General features: G+C 49.5%; 1 protein-coding gene across 1 annotated transcript in view; it reads right to left on the bottom strand.

Moving 5' to 3' along the window:
• Window positions 1-15,295, bottom strand: part of LOC137424188 (coiled-coil domain-containing protein 149-like) — a 163,389-nt gene extending 148,094 nt beyond the window's left edge. The window contains exons 1-2 of the mRNA XM_078774361.1: window positions 15,254-15,295; window positions 11,740-11,777 (exon numbers count right to left, since the gene is read on the bottom strand). The gene's annotated coding sequence lies outside the window, so the exon portion shown is untranslated. The remainder of the gene's footprint in view (window positions 1-11,739; window positions 11,778-15,253) is intronic.
• Window positions 15,296-21,909: the final 6,614 nt, after the last annotated feature.

Here is a 21,909-nt window from a genome sequence, read left to right as displayed (position 1 = left end):
TTTTCCGCCCGTTTGGCGGGGCGGGTGATCTTCTCCAAGGTCGACCTTATTCGGGGCTACCACCAGTTACCTGTCCGGCCGGCCGACGTTCCGAAGATGGCTGTAATTACACCTTTTGGCCTCTTCGAGTTCCTCCGAATGCCGTTCGGCCTTATGAACGCGGCCCAGGCCTTCCAGCGGCTGATGAACAATGTGCTGCACGATCTCACCTTTCTGTTCGTCTACCTCGATGACATTCCCATTGCCAGCACTTCCCGGGCGGAGCACCTCGTCCACCTGCGCACGCTTTTCGAGCACCTCGGCCAGCACGGCCTCATCATCAACCCGGCGAAATGCCAGTTTGGCGTAACGGCCGTCGACTTCCTGGGGCACCGCATCATGAAGCGCGGGGCCGTCCCACTGCCTACCAAGGTGGAGGCAGTCACAAGTTTCCCGCGCCCCCGCTCCATCAAGGCCCTACAGGAATTTTTGGGAATGGTAAATTTCTACCATCGGTTCGTGCCTCGCGCCGCCCAACTCATGCGCCCCCTGTACGATGCCCTCCGGGGCAAGCCGGCCAAGCACGACGTCGCCTGGACCACAGAGATGGACGCGGCGTTCACGGGCGCTAAGCTGGCCCTCGCCAACGCGATCATGCTGGCGCACCCGGCACTCGACGCACCTATCGCCCTCACCACGGACGCTTCCGACTACGCGGTGGGCGCCGCCGACTACGCGGTGGGTTCACGGCGTTTGTGGACCACAAACCCCTGGTCTTCGCTATGGCCAAGGTTACGGAGCCGTGGTCGGCCCGCCAGCAGTGCCACCTCTCCGCCGTGTCCAAATTTACGACGGACATCCGGCACGTCGCAGGCAAGGACAACACTGTGGCCGATTGCCTCTCCCGGTCCGGCGCGAACGCTGTCCACCTGGGTGTGGACTTCGCCCGCATGGCGGCCGACCAGACCGCCGACCCCGCGGTGCAAGCCCTCCGGACAGCGGACACAGGCCTGCGGTTGGCCGACGTCCCCTTCGAAGACACGGGCACAGTTCTCCTGTGCAACGTTTCCCTGGGCCAACCTCGCCCCATCGTGCCCGCCGGATGGCAGCGGCACATTTTTGACGCCCTCCACGGCCTTTCCCACCCGGGCCGGAAAGCATCACAGAAGCTCGTGGCAGCAAAGTTCGTCTGGCACGGGCTCCGTAAGGACGTCCGCGACTGGGCCAATGCCTGTGTCGCCTGCCAGCGCACGAAGGTCCACCGGCACACCCAGGCCCCATTGGCACCATTCAACGTGCCTGCACGGCGCTTCGACCACATCAATGTGGACCTGGTGGGACCCCTTCCCTCCTCGCGGGGTTTCACCCACCTCCTCACGATGGTGGACAGGACCACCAGGTGGCCGGAGGCCGTCCCACTGGCATCAACAACATCCACCGACCTAGCGCAGGCCTTCATTGGCACTTGGATTGCCCGTTTCGGCACGCCCTCGGACATCTCCTCCGACAGAGCCCCCCAATTCGCCTCCGAGCTTTGGGGCGCGGTCGCCCAGGCCTTGGGGGTCAAGCTTCACCGCACCACGGCCTACCACCCCCAAGCCAACGGCTTGTGCGAGCGGTTCCACCGCTCAATGAAGGCTGCTCTCAGGGCCAGCCTCCAGGATGACGGTTGGGCAGACAGGCTCCCGTGGGTCCTATTGAGCCTCCGAACGGCCCCTAAGGAGGACCTCCAGGCTTCCACCGCCGAGCTGGTCTACGGCCAGCCACTGCGCGTGCCGGGCGAATTCATCCCTGACGCCACCGGCCCCTGGTCCGCGGCTCGCCGACGCTCGGACCTCCAGGAGGCCGCCAGGAGATTTGCCCCCGTGCCCACGTCCCACCACGGCTGCCCCCAACCCCACGTCCCCCCAGCACTTCGCACTGCGGAGTACGTTTTTATCCAGCACGACGCACACCGGGGACCGCTCCGGCGGCCGTACGATGGACCTTTCCGGTTCTGTAGAGCGACGACAAGTCATTCATCGTCGACATCGGTGGCAAGCCGGACCGCATCTCCGTGGACCGCCTCAAGCCGGCCCATTTGGACCTCGACCAACCTCCACGGTTGGCCCTTCCTCCACGACGGGGCTGTCCCCCATCAACCAAGCCCCCCGCCCGACCATCCACCGCCACGCCACCAACCACCCCCACACGAATCACCAGGGGTCGTTTTGGCCGGGTCATCAGGACCCCCCTCAAACTAAGTCTCCCGGTGCAGGTTAATTCTGGGGGGGGCGCATGTAGCGGTTACCGGAAGCATGATACAATTACCGTGCACCGGCCGATGACGCAACCGGCGAGCGGTCACGTGTCCGGACTCGACCGGGCGTGTCCAGACTTGCTCTTCTCGGGCGAACACTTGCCTTGCATACCACGCCCCGTCGAGAGGCGTGACTTACCTATTTTGCATACCACGCCCCACCTGAGAGGTGTGGCTTTTGTGTGTTCAGTTTGCGATATAAATTGCCTCCCGTTCGGGGGGCGGATTCAGTGTGCTTTTGAGTTCTTTGGTTTTGAGCTAAATAAATAGCTCGGTGAAACTTCGTTCCTGTGTCGTCCATTTTGTCTGGCTTTATCGTGCGAGCGCAGCTCCCACAGCATCATATTGTTGCGGATATGGCATTTGGCCTCAATATCCGCTTGTAAATACTCCCCTATTTCCCCAATACTCCCCAACTATCCCCAATCCCCCATTCCCTAGTCCCATTGCCTGTAAATAACACTCTGTAGAACCGACCTTCCCCTTTTTCCCCATTAAATGTCGTGCCCAGGTCCACCGCATCTCACGTAGACAACTATAGGACATCTTGCTAGTTATTCTTAGTCTATGTCAGTTAAGGACTCGTTTCCATTAATTCTGACTCTTCGTTGCACCAGAATGTGATTGTATGGCACCAGTAGTGAGTTTAGGACCTGCCCTTACCTCCTCCCATCTTCCCCATGAAACAACAACTACAACAACAACTACAACAACAACTACAACAACAGAGGGGCGCGGCGCGGCGTGCGGGGAGTGTGCGTCCTCACACCGGCGTGGTTAGCCGCCATTGCCCATGCGCTCCACGGGGTTACCACGAAGGGGCTGGCTGTCAGCTCCTCGTCAGGGGCGGAGCCAGTAACCCCCCCCGCACCCAATAAGAAGGGCGGACCGATTCCATCTGGGGCGGAGCTAACTAGCCGAGGGCGTGTCACTCCCCGCCGGATATACGCAGCGACTTGCCGGACGTGACGAGAGATGCGCCCCCAGCTTGAGCAGACAAGTCACCACCTCCGAGCGCTGAGTGAGACCTCCCGCATCTTGGACTGGACTGGGTCGATTTTGCCCCTGAGCCAAGGTGCACCTTGAGCCATCGAAGACCTGCCCCTCCTTGCCATCAATCCCCGTGTGAGTCAGTTTTTGTCCTGTTTATCTGTCGTCTGTCGGGGCTAGTATAAGACCGTGTTTAAGTGCCTGTCTTCCTATGCTGTCCCTCTCATTCCTGTAATCTAACCTTCCGCCCTAATATAACCTCCTCCGGAGGTCTTGAGAACTGAACCCTTGGTGTCGTGTCATTTTAATCCAGCCGTTGTGTCTTTTCCATCATTGATTTAGCATAGCGCGACTTAGTCAACGTTCGAGCATAATCGGGTAAACGTGCAGGCGCGGTCATACCAAACCGCTCGGTGAACCAACATCCACAACCGCGTCTGTAACAATTGGTGTCAGGAGTGGGATTCGGACCTGGGACTAAATTTATTAGGCCCAAATTTTGGAACACCAATTGTACCACTAGGGTAACAATTGGTGTTGGGGAGGTAGAATTCGATCCGGAGCGCGTTTCCCGCGCTCAAAATTATAACGGCGAAATTTGATTTGTTTTACGGAAATAAAAACCCGAATTTTGAAAGTCGCGCTATGGCGGATCAAGACAGCTGGGGTCCGGTAGGGGAGAGTGAGGCAGGGTCGGTCCAGGACCAAATTGAGGGACATGAGGGACAGGAGGAGAGCGAAGCAGTGAGGGCGGCAGGGTCGCAAAATAGCGTTGTCGCGCACGAGGTGGCCACGGCGTCCACGCCCGCGACCGTAGTGGCGCCGCTGGTAAATTTGGACCTTTTTTTCATACAAATGAAGGCCCTTATGGCCCAGAATAGCGAGCAAATGAGGAAGGAAATGAGGGCTCAGAGTGAGCGATTGGAGGGCCAATTGGGGGTAATGGGAAACCAAATGGGGGTAATGAGGGACGAAGCGAGGGGTACCGGTGAGGGGTTAGACAATAATTTTAAGGGTTTAGACAAGAAATTTGGGAAGTTAGACGACAAATTTGAGGGGTTAGACAATAATTTTAAGGGTTTAGACAAGAAATTTGGGAAGTTAGACGACAAATTTGAGGGGTTAGACAACGGGATAAAAGAAGTGAAAAATGGGTTAGAGGGGTTAGAAAACAGGATGGAAGGCAAATTGAGGGACATGAGGGATCAAGCGGAAAGGGAAGTTAACCAAATGGGGCAGCAGATAGAGGGGGTCAGAATGGGGGTAGAAACCAAACTGGATGCTCACAGGGAGGAAATGGAGCAGATGAGGGTGGCATCTGGGCAGGAGATGCAAGTGATGGGAGAGGAGATCAGAAGAGGAGTGAGTGAGGAGGTCGGAGGAGTGCGCGAGGAGGTGAGGCACTGTAAGGAGCGCATGGAGAAGGAGGTGAGAAAGGGGACTGTAAAATTGCAAGGGGGTATAGAGGAGTTGACGCTGGGAGTAGAACAACTGACAGTGGGACAAAAGGAGTTGGGGGACCAGGTAAAGAAGAACACAGCGGTAATAGAGGGTTTAAAATCGACGCAGAAAGAGATGAAAAAGGACGTAGGGGTAATTAAAAAAGAGTGTCAGACGGTACATGAGGACTTGACGAGAAAAATGAACAAGGTGGTAGAGGTGATGGAGGTTAAAGAGCGGGAGGTGCGGGAGCACATAGAAAAAAATAAAGTGGAGTTAGAGGAAGAACTTAAAGGGGCGCACGAAGAGATGAAGGAGGTGAAGCAGAAATTAGAAGAAGTGGAAGAAGGGGTGAGCGAAATTAAGAAGCGACGGAGAGAGGATAAGAAAGAGATAAAGGAGGAAGTAAAAGAATTGGTCCAAAGTCTGTGTTCGGATCGTGATGATGTGCTCATTAACCGGATGAGGGATTCGCAGGTGATGGAGGAGAAGCGAAGAGAAAGAGGACCCGGTGTAAGTGGTGACCAATATGGTCGTGCGTATGATGCGCCAGGTGATTTAAGAAGCTTGGGGGTCGAGATGGACCCGGGTGTTCGTGAGAGGCCGTTGGTGAAGTGTGCGACAGGTCTGGTGTGCGAAAAAGGAGGTGTGCAAGAAAGTCCGACTCTGGGGTGTGTGAGGAAAAAGTGCGTGCCAAGGAGTGAGGGTGCTGGCGAGAATGAGTCGGTCGTAGCGCGTGTGCGAGGGAGCACATGGAAGCGCGGTGTGGTGAGTGTTACAGAGGGTGTAACGGGAGAGTGTGCGCGAGAAAGGTGTGTGACGGGCAGGTGCATGAGGAAAGAGTGCGCTGTCAAGAGTAAGGGTGAGTGCGCTGTCAAGAATGGAGGTGAGAGTAGTGAGAGTGACAAGGAGAGTGAGTTGGTTGTGACAGGTGAGCGAGGATGTACACCTGGGATGGAAGGATGCACACCTGGAATGGTAGAGCGTGAGTGGGAATGCACGCTGGAGTTGGTGGTGAGGCACGTGGTTGGGTGTGCGAATGAGAGCACACCTGTGATTGTCACAGAGGAGGTGACCGAGGAGGGGGTGCGAAGAGGTGTGTTGGTGAGGTGTGCTACCAACGAATGTGTGCCAAGGTGTTCGGTGGTCAGGTGTGTGACCAAGGCTGTGAGTGGAATGAGGGTACCTGGGTGTGAAAGGAAAGGTACGAGGAGCATGGGCACGGCTGGATGTGTGAGTAAGGAACGGGCTGCGGGGTGTAAGCATGCAGGTGAAGCATCGACGTTACACGGATTAGAGGTTAGGTCGACTTCTAGCCGAATCGGGCCCTCGGTGCGTGCTGGGCCTCGCTTTGAACGGCCGCGTCCGTGCTCCACTAGGCGGAGCGGGCAGCCCGATAGAAAGGGTCGTCATGGCGACCACTTTTTGTTGAGGCAGTCCGGCAGGTCGAGATCGGGACATGGGATGGCTCCACGCCGAGGTGGTGCATGGGATCTCGGCCCGGGTAAGCCCCCGTCCCTGCACCGAGTGCCAGACGCGTCCAGCCGCTGGCACAAAACAACCAGCATTCATGGCTTGGCTTTACGAAGCCGGGCTTTGGACAGGAATTGGCGCACCGAGAGGCATTAGTGAGTAGACTGGGTGATGAGGTTAGTGTTTTGGCCCCAAAATTAGGGGAAAAAAACAAAATTTGATGATTGGCAAAGGATTGGCAGTAGTGATTGGCAGATGATGGGTAGTGATTGGCAAATTTTTGATTTGTGGAAATTTGATGTGCAAAAATTGGTAGTGAGCGATGGGCCCGGTGGGTAAGGGTGGCATCCCTGCCACCCTTCCCAGTGGGGCAAATGCGCAATAGCTTATGGGGTTGATGGCAGTGAAAACTAGCCCGGGTGGGTTAGGTTATATTGTAGGGATCTAGAAGAGATTGACATTAGGTGACGTTAAGGTTAGTTAGTGACTGATACCTGTAGGGGGGACGCAGGTAAATTAGTGTGGATGATAATGACGAGGGAGCGCAATAGTTTAAAGGGACGACTGGGAAGCGCAAGTTTCAGAGGGGAGTAGTTAGCTGAGATGATGCCGTGTGTGTGAGGATGGAACAGGTGTGATTGCACAGGTGTGCAACTGGACAGGTGTGATTGCACAGGTGTGCAACTGGACAGGTGTGTGGAGCAGTGTATGAGTAGTGAGTGTTGTGGATCAGCGCGAATGCGCTTGGGGAGAGAAGGGTGCAGGTGGCACCAGGTGTGAGAGCACAGGTGTGCAGGTACAGGTGTGTGGAGAGAGTTGGAGTAAGTGGTACGGAGTGGTGTGCATGGTGCGAAGGTGTGGATGGGGGAAGAGTGGACCCCTTTCACGAATACCCGGGGCGGGTAGTGTAAGTGTTAGGTAGAGGGTATAGGTAAATTGTGGTTGGATATTGGCATCTGTGGTGCGGGTGACAGAATGGTATTTGGATGGGTGCATTAGTGTTGTGGAAATGGCTGGGCGTGTAGCCTGTTAGTGTGTGTAGTTGGTTGGGCACTCCACCACTGTGAGGATGTCGGCCAGGTGAGGCCGCAGGTGGGCTCTGGGAGCCGTTAGTGTCAGTGGGTGCCTGAGGATCCCGGGTGTGGATCGGGTAGCCCAGTGCCAGAGAGGGCACCGAGTGGGGAGAGCGCCAGAGGGCCTTCCCCAGGTAGTTAGGTTAGGGTAAGGAGCAGGTAAGCTCGGAGGCAACTGCAGTGGTGGAGGTGTGCAGGTGGGTAGACCCGCTGGGAGAGGTACACGCCACAGCCCGGAAATTGTGCGAGGGCACCGGGAGATGAATCGGGGGAGTGAGACCCCAAATTGAAAAGCACCACAGTTTGGACAATGGGAATTGGTTTTTAGAACCCATAGTGTAAGAGGGCCAATGGTTTGGCCGGAGAAAGACCCCGGGTAGTGTAAAGTTGTTAAAGTCATTTAGGAAATAGTTAGGATTGATGAACCTGTCGCACCATACGCAGCCACTTACCTGTGGTGATGATGATGACTCCACACCTGTGTTTTCTTTGTTGTGTTGCAGGAAGTAAGGATTGCTGTTGGATTTGTGAGACGCATCACGACGTGGATGAGACATTGGGGTGATTCCATCTCTCCCTCCCTAGGAGGGACTGATGATGAATTGGTGATAGCAAATTATGATGTTGAGTTGGAGATGGCAAATTTTGGTGAGAGTTGAAAATGGCAAATTTGATTGGTTAGGAGGGAGAGAAGACGAATTTGGTATATGGGAGGAACGGGGAAGACAGTAGGGATGTTTGTTGATTTGTAAAGTAGATGTTTATGGGTAGTGTTGTGTTTTGTGGATACAGTAAGGGGTAAGGGAGGGGCCATGTAGGTTACCTGGTGGGGGGGGGGGGGGCGTACGGTAGGAACGTACCTGTCTCACCTGGTTCCCATGTGCCCCCAGTGTGCATTACCTTACATTGCGTGCACTTTTGCGCCCTTACCACCTTACTCACTTGTCTGCTTCTTTTGTCTCCCACCTCCGAGGATCTGGTTTTGGGGCAGAGAGAGAGGAGAGAGAGGTGCTGGCTACGCAGTTGTGGGCCTGCACTTTCGCTGCTTGCTGCCTGGATCGATACACCATATGGACCGCAATTTTGGTGGCCACCCACAATGGACCGCAGTTCTTTTGCGGCCAAGCACCACCCGTGGATGGACCTATGGGTCAACGTGGCACCTATGCCATACAGGTGAACCACTTATAGTTGACACCCTGATGGCCACAATAAAGAAATGGACGCGGTTGGCGCCTTTCTTTATTTTTGAAAGAAGCCAGAAGGCCAAGTGCACCACACGAAGAGCAAGAGACACCTGCAGGGTTAGGGGTTGTTGAATTTATTTTATTGTTGAACATTGATGAACAATGGTGGTGCACCGGATGGTGCTGACTGTGTGATGGGGTGGTGCTTTTGGTGCTGGGAAGGGGTGCTCTGCACATTATTAAAGGCCGTAAGGCCACAGAGCACTCGTGGGTTGGTGTATCGATGCTGGCATGCGTGCTCTCTCTATGCATAACATCTGCATGTGTTCCTCCAAAAACAGGTCCTGGATCGTAGTGTAAATATCAGCGTAGTCTTGTAAATAATGCTCCCTACCGGCTGTATGTTTAGTTTGCGAATTCTCTCCGCAATTCGATTATCCTGTGGGCGTGTTTCTGTGAGGAGAAGGGTGCAACGTCGCAGGGGGACATATTTACTCATTTGTGAATATCTGTAAAACTGTCGCACTCAGGGTAGAGTTAATAGTAGAGGGAACTACATCTGAGTGCCACACTAAAATAGGTAAAAATTTATCGGGTCGGGACGCCCCGAGGGTAGAGAAGGGTGCAATGTTGCGGATATGGCATTTGGCCTCAATATCCGCTTGTAAATACTCCCCTATTTCCCCAATACTCCCCAACTATCCCCAATCCCCCATTCCCTAGTCCCATTGCCTGTAAATAACACTCTGTAGAACCGACCTTCCCCTTTTTCCCCATTAAATGTCGTGCCCAGGTCCACCGCATCTCACGTAGACAACTATAGGACATCTTGCTAGTTATTCTTAGTCTATGTCAGTTAAGGACTCGTTTCCATTAATTCTGACTCTTCGTTGCACCAGAATGTGATTGTATGGCACCAGTAGTGAGTTTAGGACCTGCCCTTACCTCCTCCCATCTTCCCCATGAAACAACAACTACAACAACAACTACAACAACAACTACAACAACAGAGGGGCGCGGCGCGGCGTGCGGGGAGTGTGCGTCCTCACACCGGCGTGGTTAGCCGCCATTGCCCATGCGCTCCACGGGGTTACCACGAAGGGGCTGGCTGTCAGCTCCTCGTCAGGGGCGGAGCCAGTAACCCCCCCCCGCACCCAATAAGAAGGGCGGACCGATTCCATCTGGGGCGGAGCTAACTAGCCGAGGGCGTGTCACTCCCCGCCGGATATACGCAGCGACTTGCCGGACGTGACGAGAGATGCGCCCCCAGCTTGAGCAGACAAGTCACCACCTCCGAGCGCTGAGTGAGACCTCCCGCATCTTGGACTGGACCGGGTCGATTTTGCCCCTGAGCCAAGGTGCACCTTGAGCCATCGAAGACCTGCCCCTCCTTGCCATCAATCCCCGTGTGAGTCAGTTTATGTCCTGTTTATCTGTCGTCTGTCGGGGCTAGTATAAGACCGTGTTTAAGTGCCTGTCTTCCTATGCTGTCCCTCTCATTCCTGTAATCTAACCTTCCGCCCTAATATAACCTCCTCCGGAGGTCTTGAGAACTGAACCCTTGGTGTCGTGTCATTTTAATCCAGCCGTTGTGTCTTTTCCATCATTGATTTAGCATAGCGCGACTTAGTCAACGTTCGAGCATAATCGGGTAAACGTGCAGGCGCGGTCATACCAAACCGCTCGGTGAACCAACATCCACAACCGCGTCTGTAACAATATTAATGTTATAACATCATCATGCTATTTGCTTACCGAAGTAAAAATATTATGAACCACAAACACGTTTGATTAGATTTTTAAACAGTCGCTAATGCTATTTTTTTTTTCTTTTTTCTTTTTTTTTTTTGTATACTAAGTCGAGGCTCGTGGAAGAGCTAACACATATAACATATAATAAAGGGAGTGGTACATAAGAAGGCAGAGAGAGATGGAAGCACAACAACAGTGGGGAACAGGAACATCGGGAGATCTGTGGAAGGGAGAGGGGTGGGGCAAGATTGACAATACATTATACGGGATAAACAAGATGGACACCACATTGTACAAACTTTCCCCACTGAGCTAAAGACAGAAGACAGTTCTAAACCACCTGTCGGGGGATCTTCCTAAGACCCCCACTGTGTAAACAACAAAGAGGTTTCTTACGTTTGGCGCTTCATCAGTTAACTCAACATCCTCAACCTTACATCTCCTGAAGCTCCTCTTGATGATGTAAACACTCAGGTGTGGTCGGTAATTCCCCATCGTGTATCGATAAAACAATATCGATTAATCAGGACCACAAGATGCACTTTCTCAACTCGACCAACTGTCAATCCGAATATTCTTCTTGACGTTGAACGCATGGAAGTTGCTAAACTGTCGTTGCTAAATGTTGCTAAAAATGTTGCAACTGTCAATCCGAATCCAAAGTTGTCAATATTTATAACACTAAATAAGGAAATTTGGAGAAACCCCGACATCAGTGAGGTAAGTTTTACTTACAGACCTTAGCGAAGATCTACTGTACTCCACATATAAACCCACAAGTGTTGGGTTAATAACATGGCCCTTTCTGCTGATGCCGTGGCGTTTTTCATAGCAAAATTTTGGAACTCGCTCCTGCTATTCAACGCGAAACTGAAAGGGAGGAAGCCGGGTTGTGCACATTTTCCAAGCAGCTAGCTCGTGCTTGCCAAGCTAGCCGTTCCTTGACGGTTTTGAATAGAGTGCTTGCTCGAATGCTGAAACCACTTGGCGATCTCTCCACAAGAAACTTGGTAAATGAACACACCCAATGTTCTTGAGACCCGACCGTAGATCGACTGTAATCTATATACCCTAAAGAGGATTGACACTTCCTGACCCTCCCATAGTGAGGGGGTGTACTAGTGTTTGTAAATAAATCAAATCGTTAAATGTTTACTTTCTCTCTGTCCGTGAATGTCTTTTCTTCCATTGGTCCGCCATTGCTCGCACCCAGAGTAGCGATCGGCCACAACAAAATTAGCATTCGCACGGCGGGTGTGTTTGTGTGTGTATGTGTGTGTGTGTGTGTGTGTGTGTGTGTGTGTGTGTGTGTGTATGTCTGTGTGTGTGTGTGTGTGTTTGTGTGTGTGTTTGTGTGTTTGTGTGTGTGTTTGTGTGTGTGTGTGCGTGTATGTCTCTGTGTGTGTGTGTGTGTTTGTGTGTGTGTGTGTGTGTGTGTGTGTTTGTGTGTGTGTTTGTGTGTGTGTGTGTGTGTGTGTGTGTGTGTGTGTGTGTGTGTGTGTGTGTGTGTGTTAGTGTGTATATATACAGTATGTGAAAGTCTTACCTCAATGTGATTTGCTGCTTCAGCTGCTTTAAATTTAACTGCGGCACAAATAAGAACTGTGGTTAGTAATTATCTCGTTTACATCAGTAATTTCCCTCAAAAAATGAAAAGTTCACCAATTTCACATTCACCTTCAACACTTTTCTGATGTTTTGATTTCAGAAAAGCATAATGATCTCACAAGAATTTGAGACTTCCCTCTTTACTCGAGACTTGAGGCTCAAGGTAGACTCGCCTCGTTCAAGCTAATGGCCTCTCATGCCCATCTTTACACTTGCAGAATCCCTATTCCATGCCATACCTTCAGACTGCAAACCTTCTGAAAATTTACTGGACAGCACAAAACATAACCACGGCTACTGCAACTTTGTGGTTCACAAAAGTCACATAACTCTGTCATTATAGACAGTAAACAGGTGCTATTCATGAATTAACAAGTGTCTGCATCACAAAATTGTGTTTGCCTCTCCGGCTCGTGGGGAAATATAATCTCTTCAAATGCCGTATGCACCTGTTTGGCCATGTTGAAGTTGTGAACAGTTGTAGCAGCTACCACTCTCCTCTCCAAGAAAATGTATACAACTCTAACCAGATGGATGTTATTGTATTTTTCTGGTGATTTATGCACCAGGAATTAGTGATTACACCAATGTAATCCTTGACCATTTAAGAGCTGTTTTAAAAAACCCCGCAGTATATGTGAGTATGGTATGACCATGTTTTTGAAGTGCAAATGGAGACATACTCAAAGCTTGCTCCTGGCATGGCCCAGTCACAATATTGTAGCGGCTACCGCTGGGTTTACACAATCGCCTTGCACCTACCAAGGATGCGGAGCGATCACCACGCCGGGCTCGTCCAGAACGTCCGGGCAGGCCCGCGCTCAACTTGCCAGGCCTAGGCCGGGACGCCCGGGCATGCCCGGGCACGCCCGGCCACGCCCGCTCTCGACTTGCCAGGCCGCGGCCAGGACGCCCGGCCACGCCCCCTCTCGCCTTTCCCGGGCAAACACTCCGGGATAATGTGTGTATATATATTGCTGCCCGATAAACGGGCTTTTCAGAGTACCCGAGTTGTTTTGTGACAATAAAGAAACTCAGACGAATTCCAGCTTTTTGTTGCGTCCATTCTTCCGATTACGTGGGAGCACAGCTCCTTCAATAAAAAGAACTTCTGAACTTGCTCGTGGAGATGAGGTAACAGTCATCTTAGTCAGGTTCACTATGTCAATAAATTATATTTCGTTCAAAATCATGGTAGATTTGCAAACCTATACATTTTTGGAAAGGTTATAGCATAAGGAAACTAAAAATCAATGTTTACATTTGGAGAGATACCTGTATGGCGGCCATTTTGGATTTTCAAAATGGCCACCGTAAAATACATATTTTGTTCTATTTCTGCCTCTAATTACCCTAAAAACTTTTTAAAATATACTAAACCTATATTTTCAGGGACAAGGAATCCAATGAAAGTATCAAATTAGTGCTATGGGGAATGGTAAGACACGAATCAAAGGTTTTGAATTGCAAAATACTGTCTTTATATTTGCGATAAGTTGCATAATCAAATACATGTTATCATTTTGTACAGGCAGTTAATAACATCAAAATGTGTCACAATAATTCATATCACCAAACATACACAGGCAGTCAGGGAAATCATATATACACATGCAGTCAGTATAACTTCACATCTACACAGGCAGTCAATGACAAAATATACACAGGCAGTCAATGGCATCAAACATACACGATTACAGAATATGCCATTCAGAGTTCGTCATCACTGTCCTGTGTGTCGTATCCGACAATATAGTCCGCATCGTTTTCACAGTCCGTTCCACACAAGCAAAGGTCAGTCAAATTGATTGGCAAATCGAATTGGTCGAATGGTCGATCGAATCGAATTCGATGAATCGAATCGAATCAAATCGATCTAATTGGTCGAATGGTCGAATGGTGGATCAAAGCGATTGGTAGAATGGTCGAATTGGTCGAATGGAATTGGTCGATTGGTCGAATGGAATTGGTCGAATTGGTCGAATCCAATTGGTCGGAATTGGCAAATGTAAACATTGATTTTCAGATTTTCCATTTAATAACGTTTCCAAAAATGTATAGGTTTGCTAATCTACCATGATTTTGAACGAAAAAACAAAGTGAACCTGACTATCTCCTGGATTTCACTTCGTCTGGTGAATCCCTGTCCTTTTGTCCTTTCATTTTCCATTCTGTTGTATCACACACTTCACTGATCAACTCACTCATTGTCCATCTCCTTAAGTTAAACCTCTCTGCTTTCTCAAGGGCTTGCCAACCATATGAAAGTTAATCTCCAGTCTGCACAGCAACAAAAGAGGTCCTTGTTTGAAAACTACTCGTGTTTAAGTATAGTGTTATGTGGTCCTCCCCGACCTCCTAGTCTTGGTATACCTCCGAACCCCGGGAGGAGCCATGGCAGAAAAATATACTATTCCGTGTCGCAATCAATAAGGAAACCACACCAATGGGGATGAACAAGCCAATCATATATTATAAATCACACAGGAATCATGACACAAATAATTATAGCAATTCACCATACAATCCCGATCTTAAGATGGTACCACCTTATCTAGTCCCTTAACCCAAACTCACGGCACTCCCCCAATGTCTCTGTACCCCTCCAAGGCGAAGTCGATTCGCTCCAGCGATCGATGGATCAATGTCCGATCCAAAATCAATTGAGGCGGGGACGATCGAAGCGACCCAGAGGTCACGTGGTCCAACACCCAGCAAACTAGCGGTGTAATGGAAAACCTCCAAAGACGCGCTCTGACGTACACGTTTGCTGTTCAATCAGCGAGGCTCCATAGTCCGTATAATCCTCAAAAGCCACTTACTTGCACAGCCGTCCCAGGCAAACCACCGGGGAATAATGCCAGCCGACGCGACAAAAACCTTTTCCACTGAAGGCAGCGCGCGTGGCGAAATGGCGGACGGCTCTCACTCGAGCCGGGGCTTCGAGGCAAGGATACTCCGGAACCTCAATGCCGACCCGACGACGCAGGCTCCACGGTACTCCGGCGATATCACCTATCGCACGAACTTCCTTTCAGGGACTCAAAGTTCCCTCGCACTGTACGCTCGACCGCTCGGTACGGAGCTTCAACCAAGATCGTCTTTTCTTCTCGTCACGCCTCTTCTTCTTCTTCTTTCTGCCTTACGCGCTCTTCCTCCTCCCTCGACCTCTTCCGGCGCACTCTGCCATTTCCGGTATTATTTTATCATGAGCGCTTTTAAACATTTTAACTACAATAACCCTTTCCCTTAAACCACCATCACCATAATACTTAGAACCAACAACAATAATCATCATAACCACAATAATTAGTGCCGAATCCGTAACAATAGTCACTGTTCTCCAACTCTCAAACTTGTGAACATTTTTTAATACATGCAAAATACATGCTAAGAAGATGTAGATAAGTCATGAAGTGGATTTAACTGTCACCATGTTTCTTAAAACTCACCCTTTTGTGGCTTATCCTTTTTCACTCTGTTCGTCTTCGGATTTGAATTTCTGTGTAAAAGAAGAGACAAGTGTTATTTTCTAAAGATGGAGTAACAAAACCATGTAAATCACAAATATATTAGAGAATCTTTATCTCAGAAGAATAGCAACTATTCGAAAACGGAAATGTTATAATGCATCTAAACTCGGACCCTTCTCACACAACTTTCGTGAATTTTTCACCTTAAGGAATGAGGCTTAGTGAAATTGACCGGACTTTTTGCCCACGTGATCACAATTCAAACGTTTTGCACAAGTGATCATAATTAACATTTTTCGGGCCATTCCAGGATAGTGGCTGGGGAAGAGCAAAAAGCTCTCATCTATGAATTCCTGATGTCACAGCAACTTGATTATACTTAATAGGATTGAATTACAGACCAGTATTTTGAACACCGTTGGGAAAGTGTAGGTTTAAATTCCCTTGTGATTTTTTTTCTCGAATTTCTTGCAGAGCTTCATTAATTTGAACAAAATAGTATAATAATTTGCAGGGTATAGGTTGAGTCCTGACAGGTTGAGTGTGAGTTACAACTTTATGAGTCTGACTTCCATATTCTAAGTTCAAGTTCTGAAAAATAGGGATTTCAGTTCTGTCGCGGCAGTAATTCACCAATTGACTTTTTCCACACTGATTTCCCCCTAAAACTAGGCCGAGGTCCTTGCAGACTTTAATTTGAAGTGTACATTATCTTAAATTTAAGATTGAAATTTTAACACAGAAACTTTAAAGTGTATCTTGCATTGTATCTGGCTTTTAATCTTAACATCGAGTTCGAACTTCAAAGTTAAAATGTCATCGAACGTTACTTATACCTGGCTGAGACAAAAAGTCCAACATTTGAATGTAAGATTTATTCGTTTGGACTGAGTGTGCTGTTTTTTTGTGTGACTTATTTCCTCCGTGTGCTTACTCTTAAATGTATCAACGAGCTGTGGGAATTTCAGAAGATCAAATTGCCAAGCAGATACCAGCCTTATATTATGCAACCTTGACCACAAGGGTTTTGGTTATAGCATGTGGGTAACTAAACATAACATGAATTGCATGGTAACCATGATCATATCATAAAATGAGCACCAACTGTTAATCACAGTTTGGGTATTTTCTACAGAGCTAAGGCAATAATGAACCGCACCAGGTTCATCACACTATACTTGGCTTTTGCAGTGAGCTCCATGAGGTATGGCTCCCCATTCTGGGCTGCTGCTCCGGCTTCCCACCTTGCTCCTCTTTGAGTGGTCAAAAACAAGGTCTTCTACACCATTGGAATATCAAGACAAGACGTGAATTCCAAAGAACTGTCACTCTCCTCCATGTTGCAAGTTGATGGGCTCTCTATTGAAAACAAGCTTCATCTGGCTTTGCCTCTTCTGCCCTCTCCTACTTCTCATTGGCTCTTGTGCTTCATTTTGTTTACCATAGTCATGAATTCCTTGATGTAAGCAGATGACACACAAGATCCAATGACAAGATTTAACACTTTCCTACAAGCCAGCCAACTATTATTTACCTGCAATTTTTTTTGCAGGTAGACTTTCCACCTTCCTTCTTTGATTGTTTTTGGCCTTCATTGGTAGCGGACGCCGAACTCACGAAGTTGCCCTAAAGAAAAAAAAGCAAATTTGAAAATATTAAATGGAATAAAAATGCATTGAAATGTATTTAACGTTATATATATATATATATATTCATCTGCTTCAGCATGCATTTTAAGCCTTCAAAAATTCCAACATTCCCAACATCTGAAGTACCCTTGGAGTATAATACGTGACAAGGAATTAGTCATTTTAACTTTTCACTCATCCCAGTATTGTAATTGAACTAAATACACATTATCCCATTTATAACGAGACTCGGTGTGGTAATGGATAGAGCATCACCCCTAAGTCTGAGAGGTCAGCTGTTTGAACCCTGGTCGAGCCATACCAAACACTTAAAAAGTCTTTACATCTGAAGAGGCTTAACAAGTCATGTACGAGGTACATCCTTGCAGCATTTGAGAGGAAAGAGCATGGACAATCACAAGTTGACAATAATAATGTCGGCTTTGATAGGCCTAATGGCTTCCTGTGTTGAAGTTCCTTGGAAAGGATCTCCGTTTATTATACCAACGAGCAGAGTACCCACCCCACGGGCGATCTTGTTCCAAACGTGCAACACATTCTTCTGACACATCCCTTTAGTTGGGTGGTGTATAGGCAACAGACCGCTGTCACAATCACTCCCGAAAAAAAATAATAACCCGGGTTATGTAGGTCTCAGGCCGACAAGTACTATTGCCTTCATAAGGTCCATAACACATATCAGCTCCAACCTTTCAATATTTAATGATCATTTTACACCAAACGGAGAACTTTGCTTTACACCAAATGGAGAACTTATCGGGAGGGCATAGCATTTCTTCATAAGGCACTTCCAGACATCTTCGGCTGACCAAAATGGTGGACGTGATTTTTTTTTCAGGATACAAATGTGAGTGGCGTCAGGCCAGCTGTCAAATCAATGGGTAAATGCAGACATGCAGACATACACACACACACACACATACAGTATATATATATATGTGTATACATACATACAAATACATTTGCTCCATTATATATGGATGAGCATGAAAAATGCAATTATTAGGAAATCATTGATTGCATTTCACACAGAAAATTTTCTGTGTGCCCTGTGTTACGTGGTCCCCTCGGTGACTACCTGGTCTCGGTGACCCCCGGACCGTGAGAGGACCTTCGCCAGCAAGTAGTATTATATATATGAGCTTTCGTAACGCAATCAATAGGAATTCCAATCCAAAGGAAACCCCACACCAAGGATCCGGAATAATCAATGATATATTCCCCGAGCAATCAACCATCAACAATCAACAATCAATATCACAAAGATGTAAACTCATCTACACTAACTCTAAGATGGCCATCTTATACATTCCTCACGTGAGCCCCACTCCTGACTCCCTCCGTGGTCAATGTCTCTCCCAATGTCTCTCTTCTCCGCACACGGGCGGTTGAACGAACCCCGGGCGGACGTGCTCCAAACGTGCCGTCTCGGACCGGGGACAGCTGCTGCAGCGCACACCTCCTTGCCAAGCAACGGGGCCAAACCCAGCGCGGCTTCCAACGCGCGCGAGGCCCCCAAAGTGTGACCCGTACGCGTCCTTGTAGACGGGCAAAACCAAGCGCGGTTTGCAACGCGCGCGAGGCCCCAACGTGCGACCCGTACGCGTCTTTGTAGACGGGCAAAACCAAGCGCGGTTTGCAACGCGCGCGAGGCCCCAACGTGCGACCCGTACGCGTCTTTGTAGATGGGGCAAACCGTGCCGGACGCTTGGTTCCGTGCACGAACTCAAGGCGACTTGACGTGTCAAAAGGTAGTTCCACGTCCAGGTAACTCCTATCGCCAGACGGGTTTCGGAACGCCGCTTTTTCACCCAGCGCAAGGTCGATCCCACCTTTTGTCGGAGCGGGCGAGGAAGACGAAACCTCCTTCTTTTCCTCGTGTCTTTTCTTCTCTCGTTTCCGGCCACTTCCGTTTCCGGCCACTGGTTCAGAAGGGCTCCTGACCCTCCAATCACAACAACCCTTAATATAATACACACGGATAAGCAACCTGAATGGTAATTCACATACATTCACATAAATATGTAACACTCCCCCCCTTCAAGAAAGAAAGTTTGAACCCAGCGAAAACTTTCTTTGCCGGCCAATTTGGAGAAACAAACCAGATAACTCAACCCCCCCCCCCCCCCCCACATTATCAGTTCCCCCCGGGCACAGTTATCACTTAAAAATAAAGCAACCAAAATTTCACCACAACCCCTCCAGATTACTCCCTCTGGACTAAGTACCAACAACGAAATTGTCCCTGCCAAATCAAACTCCATCTCATGACCCTCTGACTTTGACCGTCCGTATCTTGGGAATGAAGGTTAAGGGGTTGATCAAAGATCCAAAGTTAAGCAACTCGATAGCACTTTTTCCGGGAGGACAAGCCGAGTATTCACTACATGGATGCCTTTAGGAACGCGGAGTTCACGGTTAGTCCGTGCAGGAAAGTTCTCTACATGGGCGCCTTGAGGAACGTGGAGTTCACGGTTAGTCCGTGCATGAAAGTTCACTACATGGACGCCTTTAGGAACGGCGTTCACGGTTAATTCGTGTAGGAATCTTGGCTCCGCCGCCTTCAGTGCTTCAACTTCTCAGAACTTCAATAATAATTAGGGTGGGACCACTGGTCCCTGTAGTCCCATGAATAGCGGTCTCCTTCTCGGCCACCATTTTCCCAATCCTTCCTTCGGGAGCGGCCATAACTCAGGGAGCCTCCATAATAATATTGATTGCGGCCACCACCAAAACTACCGCCCAGTTGTCCTCTCCTGTAGACCTCTCGACGCCTACGAAATGCCTTCCCTACTGTTATGGTCCGACCCTCCAAATCCTTGCCATTCCAATTCTTCTCTGCCTCTCTGGCGTCTTTTGTGCTGGCAAACGTGACAAAGCCGAACCCTCTTGACTGTTGCGTTTCCCAGTCTCTTACCAACCGCACTTCCACCAGCGGCCCATATCTGTTGAAGACAGAGGTCAGAACTTCTTCCTCTGTTTTGAAGTTCAGTCCCCCTACAAATAACTTGGCACTTTTGTCGCCATCCCGAGCTGGTGTGGCGTTATTTTCCCTGCTGGGCTCTTTACCAACCCTCAGGTTACCATAAACTTGACCCCCGGCCAAATCATTCCCGATAACCACAGATACACCCTCTACAGGAAGCGTGGCTTGTAAACCGACGGTGACCGGTCCTGACACCAAATCGGACTCCAAATGGATGACATGAAGGGGAGCACTAACACCGCCCCCGATCCCCTGTAAACGAACACTATCCCCCGTTGCCGTCTCCTCGGACCATGGCAAAATGCCTTCAAGCATTAAAGATTGATGTGCCCCTGTGTCCCTCAATATCCTAACCGGTTTCCGGTTAGTCGAGGCTCCATCCCGTGACACAAACCCCTCTGAAATAAATGGTTGGTAACCCTTTTGATGGCGATTTCTCACAATGGCCATTGCGTTTGGAGTCGTAGTAGTCGGACTCCGCTCTGGGTCTTCGCTTTTCATGCGGTAACAACTGGACATCAAGTGTCCAGGTTTCTTGCAAAAAGCGCAAGTAGGCCCGGAGGAAAAACTCGTGGTCTGCCTCGGGCCCCCCGAACTATAAGTTTGTCTTGGGCCCTCATCCCTCCGATTTCGAACAGGTGGGGTATCATAGTTGTCCCCATAATCATCTCGAGGCCGCCGCCATGTATGGTCGTTCTCCGCACACGCTGTTCCCCACCTCCCCTGCGGAGATCTAGGCGAGGAGTTAGGTTCGTGGACCCCTATTCGGTGGGTTAAGGCATAATCATCTGCCATGGTGGCTGCGTCCCACAACTTCGGTACTTTCTTTTCCTGCAGGTACACTTTGATGTCCTCGTGGACACACTGCTGGAATTCCTCCACCAGGATCAAGTCCCGCAATGTTTCGAAGTCTTTCCCGACTCCTTTTGACTCACACCACCGATCAAACATGTTTTCTTTCACTCTGGCAAACTCCACATGGGTCTCACTCTCCCTCTTCCTGGCATTCCTGAATTTTTGCCTGTAAGCTTCCGGAACCAACTCATAGGCCTTGAGGATGTGCTTCTTCAGTACCTCATAATCTGCACATTGGTCCATTGGTAGCGCCGAATAAATTTCCTGAGCTTTCCCCACCAGCACACTTTGCACGAGTATGGTCCATGCCTCCTCCGGCCAGTTTAATTGTCGAGCCACTTTCTCAAAGTGTGGAAAAAATTTCGCGACTTCTTTTTCACTGAACGGTGGAACCAGCCTCACATGTCTGCCCACATCCCAGGTTTTCTGGTTAGGTGTCGACCCCGTCAGCAAGGGTGGTGCCTCTCCCCGTTCTCTCATTAACTCCAGCTCCTTGAATTTGATTTCTTGCTGAAGCTCCATGTCACGTTCCTTTAATTCCCTTTCCGCTTTTCTCTCCTCTGCTTCGAGGTCCCTTGCAGCTCTCCTTTCCTCTGCTTGTTCCTTTTCTCTTCTTTCCTGGAGTTCTCTTTCCACTCTCCTTTCCTCGGTTCTTTCTTGTGCTGTTTTCTCTTCCAACCTTTCCTGGAGTTCTCGTTCCACTCTCCTTTCCTCTGCTTTTTTGTCTTCTAACCTTTCCTGGAGTTCTCGTTCCACTCTCCTTTCCTCCGCTTGTTTCTCTTCCCTCCTCTCTTCTGCTTTCCTTTCTTCTTCTGCTCTTTCCTTTTCTGCTTTCCTTTCTTCTTCTGCTCTTTCCTTTTCTGCTTTCCTTTCTTCTTCTGCTCTTTCCTTTTCTGCTTTCCTTTCTTCTTCTTTAATCCGTTCCTGGCTCCGTAACTGCAACTCCAGTTTCCGGAGCTCAACGTCTTCTGGTTCTTCGGGTAGCCACTCCCAGGCTAATTCGTCCCATGTTCCTAATCCCACCATAGATTGTATCACCGTGGCCTGCAACTCTGCCTTCCTCAAATTAGTTCGGACCTCCAAGTTAAAATGTTTGGCCAATTTCAAGAGGTCCGACTTTAGCAACGCTCGGAACTGTGCCTCAC

This window comes from Myxine glutinosa, chromosome 3 (assembly GCF_964187855.1).
Source record: "Myxine glutinosa chromosome 3, kmMyxGlut1.1, whole genome shotgun sequence".
Taxonomy (NCBI): domain Eukaryota; kingdom Metazoa; phylum Chordata; class Myxini; order Myxiniformes; family Myxinidae; genus Myxine; species Myxine glutinosa.
The sequence above is the reverse complement of the archived record's forward strand: the minus strand, read 5'-3'. Positions and strand labels throughout refer to the sequence as shown.